The sequence below is a fragment of the Colossoma macropomum genome, unplaced genomic scaffold, assembly GCF_904425465.1.
Source record: "Colossoma macropomum unplaced genomic scaffold, Colossoma_macropomum, whole genome shotgun sequence".
Lineage (NCBI taxonomy): Eukaryota > Metazoa > Chordata > Actinopteri > Characiformes > Serrasalmidae > Colossoma > Colossoma macropomum.
Window position 1 is genome coordinate 4835475 of NW_023494792.1, and position 22525 is coordinate 4857999.

General features: G+C 39.1%; 1 protein-coding gene across 2 annotated transcripts in view; it reads left to right on the plus strand.

Annotated features, from left to right (window-relative positions):
- The first annotated feature begins 541 nt into the window (after positions 1 to 541).
- Positions 542 to 22525, plus strand: part of pdgfrb (platelet-derived growth factor receptor, beta polypeptide) — a 62209-nt gene continuing 40225 nt past the window's right edge. Inside the window, exon 1 of one of the 2 annotated variants that reach the window (XM_036575650.1) lies at positions 542 to 1104. The gene's annotated coding sequence lies outside the window, so the exon portion shown is untranslated. Of the gene's footprint in view, positions 1105 to 4362; positions 4511 to 22525 lie in introns of those variants that run through there. The other variant, XM_036575649.1, reaches the window with a different exon arrangement.

Consider the following 22525-nt stretch of genomic DNA (forward strand, 5'->3'; position numbering starts at 1 on the left):
ATAGAGTGTGCCAAGTTCTCTCTCTCTCTCTCTCTCTCTCTCTCTCTCTCTCTCTCACACACACACACACACACACATACACACAAATACACATTCTGTTTTTGTCTTTCCAATAAAGAGAAAAGCCCTTACTCAGCTGCTGGACGCTGTTATGAATTTTCAGCCTGCTCTGCTGACTTCCTGGGAAAGAAAAAAAGAAAGAGAGGGAGAGAGTGAGACAGGGAGATATAAAGAAAGAGTGAGAGAAAGAGAGAAAAGAAGAGAGAGAACGTCAATAAAAAAGAAAAGAAAGAAAGAGAGAGAGAAAATCAGAAAGTGGAAAAAAGGGAGTTAGAAAAGAACAAGGGAAATAAAGAAAGAAGAGATATTAAGAGGAAGAGAAAAAGGGAAAATAAAAAACAAAAGATAAAGACCTGGATAAATAAAAAGGAGAGATAGAGAGTGAGAGATAGAGAGAGAATAAAGAGAGATAATAAAAAGAGAGAAAGAGATGTGAGAGAGCAAGAGAGAGAAGATAGAAAAAAGGCAAAAAAAGACAGAGAGGGAGGTAGAGTGAGAGAGAAAGAAAGAGAGATAAAGAGATTGAGAGAGAGAGTGAGAGAGAGAGAGCAGTCAGGAAGAGAGCCAAGAGTGAAAACAGACCATGGCGCTGTGTGTGTGTGTGTGTGTATGTGTGTGTAGGAGTTTATGCTGGAGCCCCCTCCTCACCACACACACCACAGCTGACACACCTTCTCTCCTCCAAAACCCCCTTTCTCCTCTCATCTTTTACACTTCTCTCTCTCTCAGGATAGAGTGAGCGTTCTCCTCAGAGCAGACTGTTTTTCACCCTGTTTTCTCTGCTCATTTTAAGAGTTGCCAGTTTCCAGGGAGGATTTGCTCTGTTTCACTGCCACTCGTGATTTCAGTGAAAAGAAACTCAAATGGAGAGCTGTTGCTGAGGAGACCTGTGTTTGTATGTGTGTGTGCCTTTCTTTCTTTCTTCTCTCTCCTGTGTTTGTACCATTTCCACTCTGTTTTGGATCTCCTAAACATCCGCCGTGACAGACCCTCACTCAAGGACACATCATACCTCCACTTCAGCGGACAGCGACAAGCATACCGGTACTGTCATTCGTTTGCTTCTGTTTTTCTCTTCATTTCCCCCTCTTACTCTCTTTCTGCCTGTCCTTAAGTCTCTCGCTCTGACCTGATCTGCCCCCCTTTTGTTATTCTCCATCGTTAGAAGCCAAAGCAGTGGGCAGTGTTACAGCTCAGGTTCGGGCAAGTTGGAGCAGTTATCAGTAAGCGGACCCCACAGTGATCATCTGGGTAAATAAACAGGGGCTTACATAGAGGCTTTCAAAACAAAGACCTAATGAAGGTTTTCAACACTGAAAAGTGTCCAAGAATGTTCTAAAATGCACTTCTTGCAGAAAGAAAGTCTTAAATATTATTATAAGTTGCTGTTTTAGATGCTTTAACTCTGAGTCTAAGACAAATAAACTCTTAGTCTTAGCAATAAAGCATGCAACATCACATCAACACAGCTCTGTCCTTCTATCTTTTGGCAGTGATTGTTTTGGCATTGTTTATGATGCACAGATTTACACATCAGGTAAATTCAATGCATCACTTTTTAGTGTTAAATTAATCCAGTTAATGCTTAATAGACATTTATGAAACATAAACCTTATTATCCAGTTAATGCTTTAGTTTGGATCTGCTGACAGGTCCTTAGAGTCTACTGTTGAGCAGTTATGCATCTGCTCAGAGCAAGAGCCATGGAAATGCATCAGTTTTACAGCTGATATGTAGACACATGTTTGTTACTGTGGCATTTAGATGTTTCAAAAGTGTTTTGGAATAATCCAAGACTTATTTGAGCCTGATTACTTGAGCTTTCTAGGTTATTTCTCTGAACAGACTCTCAAATGGATCTGGAACACTAAGCAGATCTAGACTTGCTATTTAACTCCTCAGTTACTGACACTGAACACTGAAAAGTGTCCAAGAATGTTCTAAAATGCACTTCTTGCAGTTAGAAAGTCTTAAATATTATTAGAAGTTGCTTTTTTAGATGCTTCAACTCTGAGACTAAGACAAATTAACTCTTATTCTTAGTAATAAAGCATACAACATCACATCAACTCAGCTCTGTCCTTCTTTCTTTTGGCAATGATTGTTTTGACGTTGTTTATGATGCACATATTTACATATCAGGTAAATTCAATGCATCACTTTTTAGGGTAGAATGAATACAGACAATATTTAATAGTCAGTTATGAAATGTAAACCTTGTTATCCAGTAAATGCTTAAGTTTGGATCTGCTGACAGGTCCTTAGAGTCTACTGTTGAGCAGTTATCCATCTGCTCAGAGCAAGAGCCATAGATGAGTATCAGTTTTACAGCTGATATGTAGACAAATGTTTGTTAGTGTGGCATTTAGATGTTTCAAAAGTGTTTTGGAATAATCTGAGACTTTTTTAGGCCTGATTACTTGAGCTTTCTAGGTTATTTCTCTGAACAGACTCTCAAATGGATCTGGAACACTAAGCAGATTTTCGACTTGCTATTTAACTCCTCAGTCACTGACACTGAACACTGAAAAAGTTTCCAAGAATGTTCTAAAATGCACTTCTTGAAGTAAAAATATTATTAGCAGTTGCTGTTTTGGAGGCTTGAACTCTGAGACTAAGACAAATGAACTCTTATTCTGAGTAATAAAGTAATAAAGTACTGTGCTTTAATCGTTTTCCCATTTTCTGATACTGTAATACTCTGCTGCTCTGCTGGATGTATTACTTGTAAAATGTAACAAAATCATTTTTACTTGATGTTTTTCTACAACCTCTACCTATCCAGTAGAAATAAACAGGCTGTTTTTGTTACTGGGCCTTTAAGACTGACATATGTACATGATCTCTGTTCTGAGAGGCTGCTCTGTGTTGTTCCTCATTCAAAAAGCAGGAGAAACACTCCTTATAACATCAATGTGAGTGGGCGGAGCTAAACTGATGTGAGCTGAATAGCCTGATATACGTAAATGTGTTGGTTTTCTTGACATCACAGAAACAGTTACTTCAAACTGTCTGTTTTTGTGGCTTAGTTTAGTCTGGGGAGTGGACAGTATGTTTTTGAAAGTGACAGTGTTTTTATACCACATCAAATGCAAAGAAAAGTCAATATTCCATAATGCAGGCCTTTTAAGCAAATCATAGAATGGTGAACCTTGTAACTGGCTGATTTGTTTGCCCTGTTATAGAGATATAGAAGCCAGAAGTCTTGCTAGAGCCAAACAGCTACAACATTGGCATTAATAAGAATGAAAGTCTTCTTCACATCTGCATCCACACAAGAATCATATGACTAATACTTTACTTTTTCATACTTAAGTGCATTTAAAAGCAAATATTTTTGTATTGTAACTTAAGATCTAGACTTCTAAGGTTTCTAATTTTACTCGAGTAATATTTTACAAAGGGTACCAGGTGCTGGATTTATACAAATACTGTTCTTTTTCTTGAAAACTGTCCTTAAGACAAATGTTAAGAAGATCCAAAATAAAATTGATCTTAAATGCAATTCATCAGAACATAAGAGGTCTTAAAATATTCTCATAAGAAAATCTTAGTAATTAGAAGTTGCCACTTTAGAAGGTTCCCTCATTAACACTGCCAGACAAGTGTTTATTCTAAGATTAAGAAACTATTTAAGAACACAAAAGTATCAAACAAATGCAAAAGATTTGGTGCCCCTGGTCAAATGATGTTTTAATGATTTTCTGACTGAAAATAAGTTAACACTTCTCTACAAAGAACAAACTGTAAATTTTAATGCACAATGACTGTTTATTTGCTGAATATAACACATTGGAGAAAAAAAGAAAACATAAAACATAGCCTGTGCAAAAGTTATGGCACATTTAATATGTTATGTTCATTTTCTTACAAAATGTCAAACTCAGCAAATAAACAGAAATTGTGCACTAATAAAGAAATAGAAAAAAGTCGTATTTATGTTTGTCCTCTGTAGAGGATGTGTTGTTTTTTTCAAATCAACATGACAGGGGTCGTTCCAACCTTTGCACATGACTGTATATATATTTTAAAAGAAAAACACTTGTTCTTGAAAGACACTACTTATTTAGATGAAGACTAACAATTTATTACAATTTATTCAGATGTTAAACACAATTTATTCAGATGTTTAGGAAGAAGAAGCACTTAAAAAGAATTTGCTTCTTGAGACACCAGTCAGGTCTGTAGTTGACCCCCCTCCTCCTCCTCTGGGGACCATGGAGAGTGAAGGACAAACCCTCTGTTCGCTCCGTCAGCAGAGAGCGCGAGCCAGCCTCCACAGAGTAAAGCCCCACATCATTGGAGACTGTTACTCACACGTAACAAGGGCAGCTGGGAGGCAGAGCACATCAGACAGATAGAGGGAGAGAGAGAGAGAGGGAGACTGAAGCAGAGGCATGCTCACGGTCTGAGAGACATATAGAGGAGTGTAAGCACTGAGAAGTTGGAGGTAAGCCTGGAGGATTGTTATTGCACTTTCTTTGCTGTGTGTGTGTTTTTCTGCTTGTCAGCCTCCTGTGATTTCACGTTCATACTGACATAGAAGTGAGAAATGCTTAACCCCTTATACTACAGGCTTATTACACAGTTATTAGCCTTCAAGCTTGTTATCCAGACTAGTGATGTAATCAGTTAACTTAACTTAAATGTGTGTATCATTTCCACCTGAATATGACATATTATATCATCACAGCTCTGTCCTTCTATCTTTTGGCAATGATTGTTTTGACATTGTTTATTATGCATAGATTTACACATCAGGTAAATTCAATGCATCACTTTTTAGTGTAGAATTAATACAGACAATATTTAATGGTCAGTTATGAAATGTAAACCTTATTATCCAGTAAATGCTTAGGTTTGGATCTGCTGACAGGCCCTTAGAGTCTACTGTTGAGCAGTTATCCATCTGCTCAGAGCAAGAGCCATGGATAAGTGTCAGTTTTACAGCTGACATGTAGACAGATGTTTGTCAGCGTGCCATTCAGATGTGTTTTGGAATAATCAGAGACCTATTTGAGCCTGATTACTTGAGCTTTCTTGCTTTTTTTTCCTCTGAGCAGACTCTGAAATGGATCTGGAACGCTAAGCAGATCCGGACTTGCCATTTAACTCCTCGGTTTCACTCTGTTTCCGCTCTCGGCCTGGCTGAGTCTATCTCTCAGTGAGCGAGAGTTGTGCTTTCTGTTATGCTACCAAGGCTACGTTATCTTATCTTTTTTCAGAGTAAAATTATAACAAGGCATATTGAATGTAAACTCTAATCAGCCTCTAATAAACAGCAATGATCTACCCTTTTACATTCCTTTATATAGTCATAAGGTAGCTTTTTTGGCAACTTTTGTAATGCAGGTATTTGCTGGTGCTGGTTAAATATGTGGGTTGTTATTGTTAGTGAGGCGAGGTAAACGTTGTTGAGGCGAGCATTGTGCTCTGTATGGTGCATTTACAGCATCATTGCACATGTTTCCCTTTCACAGCAGTGTCTGAGAAATTTAAGATGTTTATTCTCTCGCTAAGCGAGTGTGTTTGACAGGCAGTTCAGTCTGCAGACTAGTTTGCGCTGCTTGTGTGTCTGTGTGTGGACACTGTTTTGGTGCTAATGAGTTGTTTGAACAGCTCCTCTTCTTGACTGAGAGGCAGCTTCAAACACTGTTTCTCTGTCCTCAGCATGGGTTAACAGGGTAGACAAGTGGGTGAAAGCAATGTCACATCGAATAAATGTGAAAAAACCCACATGTGGAGAAGAGATGCAAATTTGGGTTTCTCATTGTTTTTTTTACTGTGTTAGCTTCTGTGTTTTTCACAAGCAGCAAAACATCTGGTGCTCTGAAATGTGCAATGTGGTTCTCTTTTTACGCAGATTTTTCCTTGCAAAAGTCTTTTTGTCCATCTTGTTGTTTACTTGTATATCCTGTCCAAGTGGAACAAGGCTGAGTATGTTCTCCCTGCAGTCTGTCCTTGACCAGATGTTCAGCACATGAATGCATCGTCAAATACTGAGCCTCTCCAATTGCCATTAAGCTCTTAAAAATAAAGGTTGCTTTGGCTGGGTCAAAACCTTTAATTTGCCCAGAACCTTTATATTATGTGAAGGTTCTTTCAACTTTAAGAAGCACTTCACACTCAACCATCTCTCATCCATTGAAGGCCCAAGCTTCTTTAGGGAAGTGGTTCTTCTGGGTAATCACACTGAAGAACCCTTTTTGACACCTTTAAGAGTGTGCTATGATAGTCTGGTGGGCTTGAGGATCAACAGTGCCATGCTTCATGCTTTATGCTCTATGATAGAGGTTCTCAGTCCTGGTCCTGGAGTACACTGCCCTGCACATGTTAGAGTTCCTCCTACTCCAAACACACATGGCACAACTAATAAACTAATTAAAAGGCCCTTCCTGAGGCAAGCTGAAGGAGAACATTACAACATACAAGGCAGTAGTACTCCAGGACCAGGACTGAGGACCACTGCTCTATGACATACTATCAGTGACCCATTTAAACAAGTTCAACATTCAATACGTTCAATATTTTTCCTAAAATTACAAAACTCTTTTAGTGGGTTCATTCATATGTGAATCTCTTCAAAGCTGTATGATGCCACTAGATTGTTATAAAAGGGAAAAAGTGAGGGAACTTTGGTTGCCAGTGGTCTTAAATGGTTTAAATATCTTTGGAACACATTTATTTGTGTCGTTTTTTCCTGTTGAAATTCTGCACCAAAATTCACAATTCTCTCTTTTTTTTAACCCAGATTTCCCCAATTTTAGTCATGGCCTATTCTACCCACTAGTTAGGTCTTCCCAACCACATGATGCTACCAAACTGCGAGGCTGAATGATAGCATGTCTTCTTCTGAGCCTCTTGAAATGGCAGGGCACCTTTTCAAACCACTGCTAACACACTCCCACCACACAGGTCAGCACGTTTGGAGGAGAATGCTAACTTTCCCATTCTGTTACATCAGCTAACAGTTGCCTGCACTGAGGGATGAGAGAGAGGGTGGACCATTCCACCCACACAGAGAGCAACAAGATATGCTCTCATGGATTTCCAGACAGAAATGGCTAGATGGATAGCCAACTAAAATTAGTTGGCTGTGGATCGTACTCGCCATCTCTCAACAATGGGGCCAGTGCTTAAGTGGTGGTCCACTGCGATTTTAATTTGAGTTGGCTATCCATCTAGCTAGTTAAGCTAAATGTTTGCTAACAAATAAGCACAATGATTTAATACACTGTGAAAGAAAAAAATATTGTAAACCCAAATTACTGGATACTAATTACATTACTTTCACAATAATTGAATGTACCATATTAACAGTAAAAACGGAAAAATAACAACTGAACCTGAAACACAAAATTACAGTAATATAGCTGTATTCTGCTGTACACTTACAGTAATAAGCTGTAATTAGCATGCAGTAATTCTTTCAGTAAATCAAAACAACTTTAAAAGTAATGCAACTTTAAAAAACACAATGCTGTGTGGTACAACTCCACATTAATCTTGCAATAGTTGATTTCACAATACAATAACAAATACAGTATTTTACTGTGAAAAATTAGTGTTAAATATTGTGAAGTCCTGGCAATAATTAACAATGTAAGCAAAGCTGTTTGTTTGCTGTGGGTGGAGACAGAGAGCCATCTTACCCAGAGATCATAGATGGCTCTGACATCGCTGGGGATCAAACTCACAGTCTGCTGACAGTAGGGCCAATGCTTAGATGGTTTCTGCCATTGGCACTAGTGGAGCCCATAATGCACACTTCTAACAGCCACACTCTAAAAAAGGGATGTGTTAAATAACAACACATTCCTTGGGTTACACATTTTAATGCATATTAGTTTCTAATTTAACACATTCTGTGTTAAAAGCAACCAAAAATGTGTTGTTCATAACTGGGTATATAAATATTTCAACACATATTGTGTTAAAAGTAACACAAAATGTGTCGCCTCCAACTGAACATACTGATGTGTCTAGTTGGAGACAGAATGTGTTGTTTCTTAGCATGTATGTTTTAAGAGTGCAGAATCACAATAGCATACTAGACAAACGTACTAGCGGTTTGGACTGCATTTTATTATCAGTTTCATGTTGGACATGCTATGGAAGCCTTTCTGTAATACTTCAGATTCCTTCCATAGCGAATGAGGATCGAAGTGTGGGTCAGGGAGGTTTTCCTCATAACTGCGCAAGGATATAGGTATGCCGAGTCCGAGAGAACGGCCCATGATGAATTTCGGTTTGTGTCTGAAGGGAGTAGTCTTAAGTCTGCATCATCAGCTGTTTCCTGTACCCCCCCCCCCCCCCCCCCCCCCCCCCAGCTGTGCTGCATGCCAGGCAGATGAAAACATGTGTTTCACATTAAGAGCAGTCCAGAGTGCCCGTGAGACAGGCAGGCAGCGCTATATGCACACATACACACCACCATGTGCTTTCCATCAGCTCTGCTATCACACTCCTGCATCACAAAGCACAGAGGTCTGTGTTCACCTATGTTCACTTTTTGCAGGGTTTAGAGAATTAAGCCTTTAAATCAGTTCTCCTGGGTCTACTTGATCAGTATGTGAAGAGGTTGATGCAAGTCAAGGCAACTTTGTTCACTAAATTGACCTATTCATGCTCCACAATTACACACTTTCATGGCAACTGCTTTCTGGTTGGACAAACTTTACAGAGCACTGGAAACAATCTCATTCAACCTGATGAGAAATTGTAGCGCTCATAAACTCTGTTTGTGAAAATAGCTCTATTTAGAGCGCATTATTCATTTAAAATAATGTTTATTTCCTATGCATATGAAAGGACACACTATTAGGATAAACAAAGTGTAGTTTTTGCTTTAGCTTTGTTACTCAAGCTGACATTAGCATTGTCTTTTCCAACCTGCCTTGGTAACAAGAAAAATATAATGTAGAATACCATTTTTAACTGGAAACCCATCATAATGTAGTGATATAGCATCATTTAAACAAACATTGCAGCAGAGCAATGAGAATAATTTGCTGGTGCTTTATTTTAAGTGGTCCCTTTTAGATTAAATAAACACTCAGCAGACCCCGGGTAAAATATCAACAACATATCAGTGGTGTTGCAGCAGTGAACACATTCAGTAGATTATCAAGAGACTTTATTAACTGCGTGAATAAAATTTGTTTATAATCTGCTGAATTCAGTTGTTTTTACTTTATTTGGTGCCCAAGTTCATATCTGTAAATGTTTAACCTGAGAGGTCACTGAACATGTAACAGGTCTAATACAGACCATCTCAACATCCTTAACAAGCTTTTATAGACACACTGACACCTTTCTGTAACTGGAGCTTAACTGGATTAGGTTTTGGTTTAGGTTAGGGTTAGGATTAGGGCCAGAGTGAGGGTTAGGATTAGGTTTTGGGTTGAGGTTAAGGTTAGGGTTAGGATTAGGGCCAGGGTGAAGGCTAGGATTAGGTTATGTTTTGCATAATGGAAGTAACATATTGAGCCTACTTCATATAACATGTCAACAATACATCTACTTAATGTAAGTAATGTATCAACAGTACATCTTCAAGATAATTACTTCAATGTACTCAGACGCTTCACTACTGCTACTTCACTGATATGTTGTTGATGTGTTACTTATACTCTGTTAAGAGTTTGTTGATCATCTACAAGGACCACTCCAAATAAAGTGTTACCTGGACATTTTTGCTACAGTAAAGTTTGTCCAACCGCACAACATTTTCTATGAAGGTGTGTATTTGAGAGCAGAGCATTTGCTCATTAACAAGATAAGCTGAGAAGTGACTTTCTTCTGGAAACGTGGCAAGTTTCCCAAGGTGCAATACCAGTTTCAAGGTAGACTGTAGTACTACTGCAACATGGTTTTGTGGCAATAAACAAATAGAGGCAAATAGACTGAAATCACATGAGCTTAAAAAATATCTCTCTCTAGCCATCAGTTTATGACAGAGGAATGCTTGATGCTATGAGTATCCAAAATAAACAAGACTAAGCACAATGTCAGCAGTCATCCTTTATTCATTACAGATCAGGTGCAGTACATTTAAATCACTTAAAGCTCCAGATGTGAATCGATGCAGCTGGTTGGCCTTTCATGAGTAAAATAATAATAGTATTGTAAAGATTTCACCCACTAAGACATGCAATAAACTTGTTTTGCAGTTTTTTGGTAGCACATTCACAGCTACACTCTTAAAAACAAAGGTGCCAACAAGTGTTCTTTGCACAGTGCCATCGATGAACCACTTTTGATTTCCTTTTAGTGCATGACTCTTTACAGTTCTGCAAAAGAGATGTGGGAGGGTGAATCTCCTAAGGTAGAACAAAATGTAAAGGGTTAAGGAAGAGGCTTACATTGGTAAAGAACTCTAAAAGGTTCTTCACAAACTGTCTTTTACATATATGGTTCTTTATGAAACCAAAAGTGGTTCTTTTATGGCATCACTATAAGATCTCTTATGTGTGGCACCTATTTTTAAGAGAGCAGTTGTGAATGTGTTTACACTGGTATAAAGCAGTGTCATAAAAAAAAAAAACTCTTTTAGTTAATTGAAGAACCTTTTGATGGCTGGTCTTTTAAAGAATAATGTAATTGAGATGTGCAAGTGCAAAGAATTTTTGTAAAGTTTGAAGAACCTTAACATTATGTAAAGATTCTGTATCACTTAAAGGTTTTTCTTAGAACTGTGCATCAAGAAACATGTACTCTTAGAAAAAAGTGTTCTATTTAATACCAGAAAAAGGTCCTATGACTTGTCACAGTCATTCACTCTTAGCAAAAATCTTCTATTTAGAACCAATAAAGGTTCTATAACTTTTAAGAATAACAGAACCCTTTTTGGTGCTATATAAACCATTTTTAAAAGGCTCTTTAAAGAACCATAGCAGGTTTTCCATCATAGAGAATAACCATTTACCAAAGCAAAATGGTTCTTTGAGTTATTACAATTCTAGATATGACCATTGCCTTTATTAAAGAACACTTGAAGAACCACTTTTCAAGGGTGCTCAGGAACTTTTATTTTGAAGAGTGAAGGGGTTCAAAGTGCTAGCCCTGATAGAAGCTCTCAGGGAGAGTCTGTACTGCTGCTATCGTTTGACATGTCTGATGGATTGACTGCTAAGCCGAGTGCCACAGAATGGACAGTGGCCTCTTAATAAAAGAATGCAGAAAGCAGAGGCCCTGCCTCTATTTCACGAGCCTTAAATTCAGCCTCTTTCTCTGCGCTGGTTCCAAATCAAACAGGGACAGCGTCAGTCTGACAGAAAGCTCAGTGGGCAGGCCAAAGGAAAATATTATCAGACTTTCTTTAGAGATAGCAAACCCATTATAGGAGGGACAAAGTGTTTTTGTGTATGTCTGCCTGTGCGTGTGGCTTAAAAACAGATATAAAGTAATACATGTTGCATTAGAAATCAAGAAGAGTGGAAATTGTGAGCAGATGCTGTATTTGAGTTTAGCATTTCAGCTCATATCATACATTAAATCAGCCCACAGGAAAATCTGAACGCTACTATGCAGAGCATTACCATTTAAAACTGCTCCAGTCTGGGTTTGATTATGCACTGGCACATCTGACCGTACCTAGCGCCACAGAAATGCTTAAGCAAACCTTCACTTCCTCATCTGTTGTTTTTTTTCCCTTAGCCCCCTCTTTCCCTCCATTTTTCCCTGCAATGTTTGTGGAAGTGGACAAAATTGGAATTTAATGCCAGAGCATTAATTGTATTCAGCTGCTCCTTTTTCTCCCCTCTCTCGCTCTCTTTTGATGTGTGGGGGCGTGCTGCAGTTCTCACGGGGCTGCTGGGGTGCTGGCAAAAGGCAGGATTTGGGGGTGTGTTGTTTAAAGGAGAAGGGTTGTTGTTGGGGCTTTATTGAGAAGTGTAGTGTGATGGAATACAGTTGGATGCTCCTACTGATGACTAGGAGCATCACATTGTAAAGCAAGGTGTGATTACAGTCACTCTACACATCCAAATCTGTCAAAAACATAAAGCAAATATTACAACATGAAATATCAAGTATCACAGTTCCCAGATACAGGCTGTACATAGAAGTGACCTATCCAAGCCCCGCCCACAAATGCATTCTTTTGTAGTGACTGTTGCAAGATTGCATAAATTTGACTGATTGTTAACAAAAATCTCATTCAATTTAATAAGTTTAGGTTGAGTTAAATTCAAAACCATCAAGCCAGACTATGTTTGGAAAGCTAATTGAAACAGGTCGGTAGGTTGGTAATGACAGCAAATTTGCCACAATGCTAATGTGAACACAAATGTTAGCACAAATGTTGCTTCAAAACGATGCATTTGCAGGTGGAGCATCGGCAGGTTGTGTGGAAGTGTCAGCATAAATTTCAATACAATTATAGAAATGAGGACACATAGTGTCATTGATGTGAAGCACTGCTCTTATGAAGCATCAAAAGCTAATTGACTGCTAATGGTGCCCCCTTGTGGAGAATATTCAGCCTGCTGAACACCAGTGAGTGAGTGAGTGAGTGAGTGAGTGAGTGAGTGAGTGAGTGGTGGTGGTTCTTGATGAACACTTCTAAGAAAGCCTTTAAGTGATACAGAATCTTTACAATATGTGAAAGTGGTTCTTTGCAGTTGTATTTATAAAGCACTAGTGTAAACACATGCACAACTAAACTCTTAAAAATTGTTTTGATTTGTTTTGAGTTCATGCCTTTTTCTACTTTGAACAAATAAAAGTGACTTCCAAAGGCCTCCTTTGATCATCACCAATCTTTGCAGTTTGAAACCAATGAAGGCAGAGAATGAGGCACAAAATGACACTTTTTAAAATGCCAACATGCACATAGAATTAGCCTGCTCCTACACTTAGTTGAGCTGTGCTCGTTTCTAGTGTAGGCTGCTACTTACCTAACTAATGAACTAGGTAAGTAGTAAAGTTGACCATGGTAAAGAACACAAAGTGGAAAAAAGTGAGCAATTTGCAGTCTTCAGCCATTCGCCCCAGACTTCAGCTACTGCTGTAAGGTCTTTACTCACTGTGTTATGCTGTTAGTCTCTGTTTTAAAATAAAAATCACAATGAGGATTCACAACCAGATTAATAAATTAAGAATTTAAAGTGCCAAGTGCATTTAAAAATACTGGAGCTTGCTAAAAAGCTGTGACTCTTTCAGAATGCAGATGATGGTTACATATCCTCACTGTATCTCCATGTATCTCCATTTCATTGATTTTTACTTTTCTATGCCACTTGAACATGGCAGCTGTCCCTCACATCGTGTAAAATTTCAAGACGAATGGATCTATAAAAATACTCCAAAATCAACTGGAATAAAACTTCTTTACATCGACTTACATTAAAAGTTAAGACACCTTTTGCCTTCACCTTTAGGGTGGATGATATGTACTGTTTTTGAATCTAAAAGTCCTGGACTGTGTTGTCTGGAGAGAAGTAATTAAACCAGGGAGTGTGTTAAATGACAAATGTTTTTGTCATACTCGCTGTCAGAGAGCAACAGTGTGTCACCATAGGCACCATTGTAAACAGTGAAAGAAACGTGATGCCTCTGGGACACAGTGCCTTTTAGCTGGCCCCACAAACTGTAACCAGCCTCTCCTAAAATGAAATTCTGTCTACTACCACTGGTGTATTAAGTACACTTTCTAGTCTATGGTTAATCCTAATGAAGGCTACAGTCTGTGTTTTAACACTCCCCTAATATAAAGTTGATGGGTGTTTTTTTTGAGGATCTGGTGTCGTGCAGACCAGATGTGGCCAGCACTTTAAGGGTGCAGCTCACTCTCCAGGCCTTCGCATCCGGTGCCTTCTCCATAGGCGGAACTTTCTGGAATTCTCGGGTGACATCTCTCTGGCTCTGCTCTCCTCCGCAGCAGCTGAGCGCAGTCATTCCAAAACCAGAGAGACGCAGTGTCTCTGACCTGTTAATACAGAGCTGTAAATTTTAGAGATATGCTGTGCTTTATTAAAAAAGGAGGAGCGATCTTGTTGACCACTGAACTCGAGCTGTTCTTAACTTTTAATTTTAAAAAAGTTTCCAACCTCATTTTATGCCAACAATTTATCCCTAATGAGCCTTGAAGGAGAATAGACGTAAAGCCACATCTAAAATTCACCCAAGTCTCTCCTTCACCACACGCTCATTCTTTCACTCTTTCAGTCATCTTTATGACTTCTTTTCAAAACGAAGGAGCTAGAAGCCACAGTTTCCTAACCAACTCCCAAACAGAATCTGAGGCCATGCAGATGTAGGGCATGAAACCAGTAATAGTTGCGTACCCCATATAAACACACAGAGGAGCTGAGTTTCCATTTTCTCAATACCCGCAATGTATCGTCCTGCAATGTCATGTGCTGCAGGGTCACTCGACTCTACAGTTGTTTAAGGAAACCATCACAGTCATTTACCTTCATGTTATGCTGTGGTTGTCATTTTGCTGATTAGGCAAAGGGAACTGTTGTTTTAGTTTACATCATTTGGAAAAACTCTGCTTTAGGTTGAAGTGATTTTCTTCAGATTTCAAGCTGAAGGTTTTCTGGTACGACAGTCTTCCACAAACTGTTCCCTCGTGTCAGAGGTCTTAACTCCCCCCTTCAGTCCAGCCTTTACCAGTTCTGCAGTGATGTCGCTGTTGGCATCTGGAAATAACATCAGTGAGGACTGGAAGCAGGTTGGTTTCAGCTGGGACGTGAAGAGAATAGTAAAATCTGACTTTGGAAGTCTCGGGATAGATAACTGAAAGGCTTAGCGCAAAGCATCTAAGCACAAAGATGATTCTTAAATGGTAGAGCGAGCATCACACTGAATACTCTCTCCAACAGTTAAGATCTTAACATTAAGATGCTTTTGGGAAAATGAGCCCAGAACTATAGTCTGATGATTTTTCCACCAGTTTTAACACAGCAAAAAGACATTGAGCAATCCTTTTGCCTCCTTCGCATTTGTCGATGATTTCATTACTTGTACAGGCTCCAGATGTTCTAAGACAGTGGTCACTGGGAGATCTGCTTTCCTTGCAGAGTTTGGTTCCAACCCATAACAAACCGCCTTTCCTTACCTAACACTAATGCATCTGAGGGACTTCTGAAGAAGTTAAGTTACTGGATCAGGTGTGATTGGAACTAGACTCTGCCGGAAGGTAGTTCTCAGGGTATCTAAAAGAATATTCGTAAGTCTTAAACCATCTACATTCTTAAAGGTAAAGGTACCAAAAGAGGTTCTTTGGAGCAATTCCATCAAAGAACCACTTTTACTCGACGGTTCTTTAAATATTTTTTTGTAAATGAAATGTGTGAATGTGAAGAGCCTTTTTAAAGCTTGAAGAACAAGCTTCTAGTTCTAGACTGGATAAACATAATGAGGCCAACTCAGGTCCTAAAGAACACTTCAGTCTACTGACTGTGCCACAGTAAAGGTTACTTGAGCTTGTAACATCTTCTATGCCTGTCGTTGCTTTGTGTTCTGGTCACAGTTCCCGGCGCTGATATCTTGCTGAGTTGTTGTTATTGTTGTTGCTGTTGGAGAGACAGCTGGTTTGTGGTGTGCTCTGGCATGTTTCAAGTGGTGTTTCAGACAGGAAGTGGTCTTCTCCAAACTCCAAATCCTCCCTGCAAGCACTTTTTCAAGTTTCACAGATATTTCAGCAAGCTTCCAGCACGAGTTGGAAAATACATTGGGGCTATTTATGTGCTCGTAATTGTATGATGATGACTTTGTAAGTTAAAATGATTTTGCTGATGTGGTAGATGTTTCTCCAAACTGCATGATGGAGCCAAATATATTCTCTTTGGTGAAATTCTGTCTCCGTAAAATAAAATAAAATAAAAAACAGAGAAAGACACAGTCAGAAAAGTCCATGTGTTCTTGCCAAAGCGAAACTATATTTGGGATGTAGCTGATTTATGTCTGGCTGTCTTTACTTTGGAGCGTTTTGCATTTCTTTTTAGCATCAGTCTGATCTTGTGCTGCTGCTCAAGGCATGCAAAATGACATAAAATTGGCTTGATATTTAATATCTGTACAAATTCCAATTGTTCCAACGTTATCAAAGCTAGTGTTTTATGCCTTGAAGATTTTATCAAAACATAGTTGTTCAATAAATTGCTTGTAACTTGAACTGAAAAATGAGGCACATCTGATATGGTGGATTTGTATAAGCATTGCTAATAGTAGTGATATAGAATTGGAACTCTATGAGTTCAGTCAGAACTCCGTTTGGGGTCAATGATGGAGTGGGAGGGTTTTGGGTTCTTTGGGGGTCCAGGGGGGGTAGGGGGAGGGGAAGTGCGAGCCAGAGAGCTCTCTAGATAGCAGAAGTCTTGTCTCAAGGGAATGGAGGGGTGAAAAAAAGAAAAAGGTTTATTTTAACAAGAACACAGTGCATCACTTTTCCCATAACCTATGCCAAATTTTCAGCTCATAGGGGGAACAGACCCTTATACTAACCCGGCCATGTATAAATGGTAAATGAGTGCAGGAACGGGAAATAAAAAGCCTGACATAAAGTTACGTGAGTGTGTAGGAGTTGTTTTATTTGGCAGTTTACCAAATAGATAGGCTATTCATTTCCTCTCTATTTGGCTTTGGACACCAAGAATATCTTCATAAATTCTGATGAGCCAAAAAGCATCTTTTATAATAAGATTATTAGCTTTAATGGTTTTTAGATTGGCTCACTTCTCTGGCTAATTTACTCTATATGACATTTTTATTTATCACATCATGTATTATATATCTGGGAAACCAGGGATTTAATGGACTAACAGTAGACCTATCAAAGACCTAGGATTGAAATCAGAGAGCTTTATAGGGCTCTAATGTCCATTCCTCTGACCACTGCTGCTGTAAGCATGAGTCGTTATACGCCTTTACTCCTGATGTCAGCTTAGCAGTGGTAAAAGAGAGCAATTCACTGCCTCAGCTGACTCTATTGTGAGTCAGCAAAGGTTAAATTAAAATCATATGGTGTTTGATGAGTAATGCTGTCCAGTAAAGACCATCTGCTGTATAATTTATTATTTTTTTGCAGGGTACTTCAGTTCAGTTGTTGAAATGCATCGACAAAAACTGTTGATGAGAGATTGTTTTCATTTGTGGAAAATCTTTTACAGATGTTTTCAACAGCAAATCATTTCGATTTGCTTACTTAATGGAATTGTGTAATTTGATGTTAATTATTTCTTAATTGTATCAGATTGAAAAAAGCAGAGAAATTCTGTTTAAAGTGAGTAATTTTATAATTGATACCACCTTTTGTGCTTGTAAGTAGACAAGATATTTTCTAATGATTTAAATTTGATGAAAATGTATTGTTTTTAGTACAGTGTTGTGTTGTGAAAAGAAATAAATCCTTCTTTGACAAATTTTGTGAATGCATTGAAACAAATGTAAATTAGTGGTTCAAAGTGCTTTTATGAAGGTTAAAGAGTACTTCAGATCAGTGGTTTCAATGCACTGCTAAAGATGAATCCTCAAGGAGGTCTTTTTTGTGGAGACCTATTTCTAAGAACTTTTCAACAGCAAACGTTTTCACAAAAGAACCACTTAGCATGGACACATATCAATTCATATTCAATCATAGCCTCTCCTCTAAAGGCATTTTTTCATCAGGCAGCGTGATACAGCAGGGTATGTTACTAATTTGAGCCCAAAACTATCTGTACCCTGGTGTACAACCAGAGCCATGGAAGCAGGAGGAGTTTGTATGGTGGTTACAGGATTTCTTATGTGGCACTAGTGTTAATAGTAATAATAAACAACAGTAGCAGAAAGAGCTTCAGTTTCAGATTTACTGAGGTGTACAGTCACACGGTTCTCGTCAGCTAGTGTCTAGAAGTGGTGGTCGCCTGGCTCAAGTGATGACGCATGACAATTCTGTGATGATAACACTAAACCAAACAATGGTCTGCAGTTTTGATATAAAACATTAACCAATTCACAACTAACCAACAAATAAAAACATTTGTTCAATCACTGCTATCAGCAGAGCTGCCTCCAGCCTTTTGGTGGCCCTAAGCTGAATTTTTTAGGGCTCTCGCCTCTTGCTGATGTAAAATGAAGGTAAAAGGATGTGCTAACAAATAACAAAAACTACCACAAGCTGTCTCAATTACGTACATTTATCAATGGTTACAGTTTAACTTACAGACAAACTTTCCCTACACCTGGATTAATCACAGAGTTTATAAACTTGAATTATTCACAGCCTGACTATCTACACCTGGATTAACCACAGCCTGAGTATCTAAACCTGCATTAATCACAGTCTGAGTATCTAAACCTGGAATAATCACAGGTTGAGTATCTAAATCTGGAATAATCACATTCTGAGTATCTAACCCTGGATTAATCACAGTCTGAGTATCTAAACCTGGAATAATCACATTCTGAGTATCTAACCCTGGAATAATCACAGTCTGAGTATCTAAACCTGGATTAATCACAGTCTGAGTATCTAAACCTGGAATAATCACAGTCTGAGTATCTAAACCTGGAATAATCACAGGTTGAGTATCTAAATCTGGAATAATCACATTCTGAGTATCTAAACCTGGAATAATCACAGTCTGAGTATCTAAACCTGGAATAATCACATTCTGAGTATCTAAACCTGGAATAATCACAGTCTGAGTATCTAAACCTGGAATAATCACAGGTTGAGTATCTAAACCTGGAATAATCACAGTCTGAGTATCTAAACCTGGAATAATCACAGGTTGAGTATCTAAACCTGGAATAATCACATTCTGAGTACCTGAGTACAGTCTGAGAACCTTACATTACCTGTGTTAAGTGATCATACTGTAAGTCGCTTTGGATAAGAGTGTCTGGCAAATGCAGTAAATGTAAATGTAGTACAGAATTCAGTTGATGTGTGCGCCCATAAGGGTACGCATATTAAGTATTTTGCAATGGCTTTGAACGTAGCTCAGCCAATCAGATTTCAGAACTAGAACTGTGTGTTTTCAAACTGATATTTTCATAGCTTGCATCCATGATTTGAGGCTTGCCAGTTATGGGTTAATCACTAAGTTGGTTATCGATGAAAAGAATTAGCCAAAATTTGCATACCTAGTCTGCACTAATTCTAGATCTGCCTGTACATGCACCCTAATTTGCTATGCTTGGGACCCAGGAAGGGTAACTAAATTCAGCACTGGTACTCAGGAAAAGTACCTTTCCCTTGGCAGTGGAAATGACAACAAAATGATTGCAGATTTGTAACCGTACCATGGCATACCACAATGCCTGGTGTAAAAATTTCTCAAGCATGTGAACTTTTTAGAAGCTGTGAACTGGCCAGTCATCAAAACCACTGACCGTTGCCTTGGGAAACTCAACCAAAACTAGTCTGAAAAGACTAAGAGAAACCACAAGTTGTTCTTTCTGTGAAGAGTATGATTGTCCAAAATAACCTGTAATGAAATGCTGTTTAATGTAGAAGGCATTGTACAACGCATAAGAGTCAGAAGGGATTTTCACATGCATCATGAGCTGTTTCGACACACCATGTGTGTTTGAGCATGCATACTGTAGTGCGTGTCTATGTGTACACATGTTTGTGTGTGGGTGGGTGTTAGAGGGATGGTCATGGTGCTGCTCTGCGCCTGTCTCCCACACCCACTTGTGGGCGACACACACATTTCTCAACCCACAGGAAGCTCGAGGTCCTCCGGCTGTGTGTAAAGAAAAATCCGATACCATTTGTTTGTCTCTTTTGGGTTCAGTTTCTTTTCTTATTTCTTTCAAAGCTGTCGGTTTCTCCCTGGAGACTGTACACTAAGAGTAGCGACTGTTTTGGGGGGCTAAAATGACTCCCCTCCTCCCATAGTTTCTTTCCCAAAACAGTTCCCGCCTTTTGAGCCAGGGCAGAACATCACTGCCAGATGTTAAAGTAAAACAAACTGTAGTATATAAGGATAATCCCGCAGGAGACGCCATAGTTCAGCAATGTGTAAGAGATCATACACACATACGCACACACACACACACACACATGGCACATCCTCAGGCAGTGTGTTCTCATGAGGGAATTGTGGGATGCAGTCGCTTGGTCACGTTTAAGTGTGTTGGGGAGCGAGCGCAGTGGTGGGAAGGGTCAAGCAGGCAAGCGGTTCCCATCAGCACACGCACCTCGTCACAGTCGTGTACGCTTCGAGTTTGATTGCTGACTGGTGTCTCTTGTGTATGAACATCGTCAAACAGACTGATATAAACACAGACGAGCTCATGACCCTTCACAGGAAACAAAAAGCACTTAGCAACTGTTGTAGCCCACACTAAGGCCAGCTTTACTTGCTGAAGCAACTAGCATGATACATCATTTTAGTGCAACTTATTCAGTTACAAGTCAAGAATAACCACACATAAAAATTCAGATACAGTCATACACATTCCATTGTTCCATAACGTAGGAAGATTAGTAACTACAAACCTGTGTAGATTGCAATAATAGGAAGTGTTGCACTATGTTAGATTTGGTATTTGGAGACCTCTCTGATGGAAATGTGTCATTACATGCAATGAACAGATACAGAGCATATCGCTGTTGTTGGAAGAAAACCTCATATCTCCAAAATGGTATCTTTACAAGAGAAGGGAACAAACCTACTTTACTTTTAATGTAAGTAAATGGAACCAGACATTTTTCTAAGTCATTTTGGGTCATTTCTTTTGGTTAATTTATCATGAAATTTACATACAATGTAAAGAGCAACAGGTATTTTCAAATTACATCAAAAACTGAAAAACATTAAAAATGGAGATTCAAGGTTTCCTTATGACAACAGCAATATTTCTCAGTAACATGAAGAGGTGGGTAGTTCAGGTACACACACACACACACACACACACACACACGCACGCACATACACATTTTCAAAGCCACTAATCCTTCTGGGTCGTGGCGGGTGCTGGAGCCTATTCCAGTGGTCATTGGGCACAAGGCAGGAAACTTCCTGGACAGGTCGCCAGTCTGTCGCAGGGCAGTTCAGGTTCAGAAAGTGTAAAAATCATCTCCAGGATTTTGTTCCAACTGCCTGGTTTTACATATATGTAATCTATATATTTATATGTGTGTGTGCATGTGTGTGTGTGTGTGTGTGTGTGTGTGTATGTGTGTGTGTGTGTGTGTGTAAAAAAGAGGAAGTAGACAAAGCTGCATCTGAAATAAAATGTATTAGAACAAAGCTACATAGTGCACAGCCAGGTGAAAGCAGACTATTAGCCAAAGCTGAACCTGAACTGACGCACACCAAGTTCACTGGGCGGCACTTTCCCCAGACGCAATGCAGGGGAAGGGGTGATAGAGTGGCGCCATCACTATATAACTCAGTATAATAACAAAATTTAAGTTTCACAACAGTTTTAAACAACTAAAGATGGCTGAAAGTTTCACCATGAGAAGCAGTAAAGCAAGTGTAACATACTTCTTCTATTATACACTAATGCCCTGCACATTTCAGGACCTTTCTGCAGTACAGTGCTACAGGACAACAAGTTTGTATGCAAACCCAGACAAATGCCATGGCCTCACTTTTTAAGAGCTTGCCAGCCCTCTCTGTGGTTTCAGTTTGTGTCTGCAGGTTTATGCCAACACTCATCAGTGATACATTGTTAATGCCTGGAATCCTTGATGCAGGTTAGCTATGGCGATGTTTTCCAGCAAGCCCTACAAACGGGAGCAGACTGGACATGCAAAAGACCCCATCCTGATACTGACGTCAGTACATTCAGCCAAAAAAACCACACAGTCGGCCTTCAAGTCTTTGCCAACCCCTATTCCTTAGACTCTCTCTCTTTCTCTTCCTCTCTCTCCCTCTCTCTATTGTGCTCTCTCTTTGTGTCTCTCTAGCTTTCCCTGCTTTCTCTCTCTCCATCTTTCTCACTCTTGCATGCTCTTTGTGTCTGTCTTGCTCTCTCTCTCTCTCTCTCTCTCTCTCTCTCTCTCTCTGTCTCTCTCTCTGTGAAAGGAATCCATTCAAAGCTCCTTTCATTTCCCTGCCTTTGCCGCTTGGCAGTGAATTTACCACCTTATTCATTTGCTCTTTATCTAAACATTATTTCTCCCTCCCCCTCCCAACTCTCGGAGGGCTTCACAGGGAGAATGTGATGGATCTACTGTTTCCACAAACACTATTGATGAAAATGATATTTAGAATTCGATGTGAGCAATTTCCATGCTTATTGATTTCAATCTCCTTTGTGCCTTTGTCACTTCACCCTTCTAAAAGCCCTAATGAAGTATTGTATAAATTCCATATTTATTTTTTGTGAATTGTCTTGGATATTTTTAGAGGTGTCAGTAAACATTGATAGAGATTGGTTTATTATGTATGGTGCTCCAAAAAATATTGACCCCCCCCCCTCGGTAAACAGGGGTCCTTTTGACCTCTCATTTAAAATATTAACAATTATCAATAAAAAATAAACCTTTATTTGAAGTACAATGCCAGAA